The following is a 4,365-nucleotide window of genomic DNA, read 5'->3' on the forward strand; positions in this document are numbered from 1 at the left end:
GCTTTCCCGCATTGTGGTAAATACCTTTTGAACTCGATTAGCTTCCACGCTATTTTTTTGTTTATTTCCCTAGCTCACATGCTTGCATCTTTTGTTCCTTCTAACTCACGTGCTAGTTATTTTTGTTTTGTCTATAGTGCCTTTGTGCAAGTGTTTTGTTCTTAGTTTGTTCTTTAGCATAAATAAATGATTTCTTACCTTTACACTGGGTCTTATCCGACTGCATAATTGAGAGAACGCAACCGCTTCACCGCAATGCCAGAGAAATAACACATTTTCCTCCTTTTGTTCCAGCATTGTTTTGTTTTTTTACTTAGAAGCTTCTGTAGCTTCCGCCCGCCCCTTTATTTCAGACGCCTAGCAAAACACGTAAAAGAAAACGAGACATTTGTTCCAAAGCAAAGAAAATAAAATTGCCGTCAGTGGTTAGGTTTTGTGGCAACGGGTGTGGAACAATTGACTGCTGGCTGCAAAGTTTAAAAAATAAAAAAAAATAATAAAAATGCAGCAGCACAACAATCTTATTCCAACATCTGAAACAGTTTTTTGTTGCAGACGATTTATAAAATAAAAACCTTGCTGTGTTTTTCCTCCTTTTGTCCCAGCATTTGTTTTTGTTTTTTACTTCTAAGCTTCTGTATCTTCCGCCCGCCCCTTTATTCCAGATGCCTAGCAAAACATGGCTAACGCAAATGAGAGTGAGACGTTTGTTCCCAAGAAAAGAAAAGAAAAGTGTTGTCAGTGATTCGGTTTTGCGGCAACGGGCATGGAACAAGTGACTGCACGCTGCAAAATTAAAACAATTTAAAAAAATGCAGCCGCACGACAAACTTATTCCAGCATATTAAACAGTTTTTTTTTGTTGCAGACGATTTAAAAAATAAAAACCTCTCTGTGTTTCTTTCTCCTCTTGTTCCAGCATTTTTTTTTGACCCAGAGGCTTCTGTGTATGGTGCGGATGGTGTTCTGCTGACTTCGACTGCGGATGTTGTGGATCGATGGAGGGAATACTTCGAAGACCTCCTCAATCCCACCAACATGTCTTCCTTTGAGGAAGCGGTGCCTGGGGAATCTGTGGTGGACTCTCCTATTTCTGGGGCTGAGGTTGCTGAGGTAGTTAAAAAGCTCCTCGGCGGCAAAGCCCCGGGGGTAGATGAGATCCGCCTGGAGTTCCTCAAGGCTCTGGATGCTGTGGGGCTGTCTTGGTTGACAAGACTCTGCAGCATCGCGTGGACATCGGGGGCGGTACCTCTGGATTGGCAGACCGGGGTGGTGGTCCCTCTCTTTAAGAAGGGGGACCAGAGGGTGTGTTCCAACTATCGTGGGATCACACTCCTCAGCCTTCCTGGTAAGGTTTATTCAGGTGTACTGGAGAGGAGGCTACGCCGGATAGTCAAACCTCGGATTCAGGAGGAACAGTGTGGTTTTCGTCCGTGTCGTGGAACTGTGGACCAGCTCTATACTCTCGGCAGGGTTCTTGAGGGTGCATGGGAGTTTGCCCAACCAGTCTACATGTGCTTTGTGGACTTGGAAAAGGCATTCGACCGTGTCCCTCGGGAAGTCCTGTGGGGAGTGCTCAGAGAGTATGGGGTACCGGACTGTCTTTTTGTGGCGGTCTGCTCCCTGTATGATCAGTGTCAGAGCTTGGTCCACATTGCTGGCAGTAAGTCGGACACGTTTCCAGTGAGGGTTGGACTTCGCCAAGGCTGTCCTTTGTCACCGATTCTGTTCATAACTTTTATGGACAGAATTTCTAGGCGCAGTCAAGGCGTTGAGGGGTTCCGGTTCGGTGGACGCGGGATTAGGTCTCTGCGTTTTGCAGATGATGGGGTCCTGATGGCTTCATCTGGCCGGGATCTTCAGCTCTCACTGGATCGATTTGCAGCAGGGTGTGAAGCGACCGGAATGAGAATCAGCACCTCCAAGTCTGAGTCCTTGGTTCTCGCCCAGAAAAGGGTGGAGTGCCATCTCCGGGTTGGAGAGGAGACCCTGCCCCAAGTGGAGGAGTTCAAGTACCTAGGAGTCTTGTTCACGAGTGGGGGAGGAGTGGATTGTGAGATCGACAGGCGGATCGGTGCGGCGTCTTCAGTAATGCAGACGTTGTATCGATCCGTTGTGGTGAAGAAGGAGCTGAGCCGGAAGGCAAAGCTCTCAATTTACCGGTCGATCTACGTTCCCCTCCTCACCTATGGTCATGAGCTTTGGGTCATGACAGAAAGGATAAGATTACGGGTACAAGCGGCCGAAATGAGTTTCTTCCGCCGGGTGGCGGGGCTCTCCCTTAGAGATAGGGTGAGAAGCTCTGCCATCCGGGAGGAGCTCAAAGTAAAGCCGCTGCTCCTCCACATCGAGAGGAGCCAGATGAGGTGGTTCGGGCATTTGGTCAGGATGCCACCCGAACGCCTCCCTAGGGAGGTGTTTAGGGAAAGTCCAACCGGTAGGAGGCCACAGGGAAGACCCAGGACACGTTGGGAAAACTATGTCTCCCGGCTGGCCTGGGAACGCCTCGGGATCCCCCGGGAAGAGCTGGACAAAGTGGCTGGGGAGAGGGAAGTCTGGGCTTCCCTACTTAGGCTGCTGCCCCCACAACTCGACCTTGGATAAGCGGAGGATGATGGATGTATGGATGGGCTTCTGTAGCTTCCACCTGACCTCTATTTCAGACGCCGAGCAAAAAAAAAGTGTTTTGCCTCAAAACTATGATTCAGGTCTAAAATTATAACTGAAGCTATCAATCCTGTTTGAGAAGTAGCCAATGAGGTGTCAAGTTTGACGTCATGTGACACAGATCAGCAAAAAGGCATTGTGTTCTGAGAAAGGATTGTTGTCTACAGTATTAATTCGTTTTTAGGAATTTTTTTCTTCTTTGCTCAAAAATTGTCGCCATAAGTCAATGCAAAAACACAAAATTCAAAGGCAAAAACTTGATCTATATACATTCAGTGTGAAAACAAATGAACCTGACTTATTCTTAGCGCTTTCAGCTCCATCTGACTGTCAGTCACAGTGGATCAACCACAACCAATTCACACTTAAGGTGTTAAAACCATCTCATGTCTGCTGTATGCCAAAATTGTGCAGAAGTACTAAAATGTTTCAGTCATTCTGTCAGGAAAAGTGTCAGCTTGGTGTCTCTTGTCAGCTACCTTGGAGTGTGCATGATCACCTCTTCATGTCAAAGATAGCTGGTCTGCAGAAAGTGTCAAACTCATTTTAATCAAGGACCACATGGCAGTTATGGGTGCTTCAGAGGGCCGCACGTAACAGTAAATGTAGGTATAATCTCCTCCTGTTACGAGAGCCGTCATATATGAACAGTAACCACAGGGGTGTCCAAACCTTTTGACTTGGGATACAAAAAATGTGGTCAAAGGCCAAACATGTTAACTATATATATATATATATATATATATATATATATATATATATATATATATATATATATATATATATATATATATATATACATATATTAGGGCTGCGAATCTTTGGGTTCCCCACGATTCGATTTAATATCGATTTTTGGGGTCACGATTCGATTCAAAATCGATTTTCTGATGTCTGATGAAACAAAAATTGAGCTGTTTGGCCACAATACCCAGCAATATGTTTGGAAGAGAAAAGGTGAGGCCTTTAATCCCAGGAACACCATACCTACCGTCAAGCATGGTGGTGGGAGAGTAAATGGGACAATGACAAAAGAGAATTACCTCCAATTTCTTCAAGACAAGCTAAAATCATCAGGCCGGCGGTTGGGTCTTGGGCACAGTTGGGTGTTCCAACAGGACAACGACCCCAAACACACCTCAAAAGTGGTAAAGAATGGCTAAATCAGGCTAGAATGAAGGTTTTTAGAATGGCCTTCCCAAAGTCCTGACTTAAACATGTGGACAATGCTGAAGAAACAAGTCCATGTCAGAGAACTGGCTACCAAAAGCGCCTTAATGCAGTGAAACTTGCCAAGGGACATGTAAGCAAATATTAACATTGCTGTATGTATACTTTTGACCCAGCAGATTTATTCACATTTTCAGTAGACCCATTATAAACTCATAAAAGAAGCAAACTTCATGAATATTTTTTGTGACCAACAAGTATGTGCTCCAATCACTCTATCACAAATAAATAAGAGTTGTATAAATTATTGGAAACTCTATACAGCCATTACATTATGTTCTTTACAAGTGTATGTCAACTTTTAAAATCCTATATTTGAACAATAATGGATATATAATTAATAATCAAAATAATTGGATATTAAGAGTATGTGAAAGTTGGACTGCTACCATGTTTACTTCCGTGACAACCTCTGAAGAGTTTTGTAATCAATCAGAAATATCATGCAGCTAAAATGCGCCAAATATG

The sequence above is a fragment of the Nerophis ophidion genome, linkage group LG07 (genome assembly GCF_033978795.1).
Source record: "Nerophis ophidion isolate RoL-2023_Sa linkage group LG07, RoL_Noph_v1.0, whole genome shotgun sequence".
NCBI lineage: Eukaryota > Metazoa > Chordata > Actinopteri > Syngnathiformes > Syngnathidae > Nerophis > Nerophis ophidion.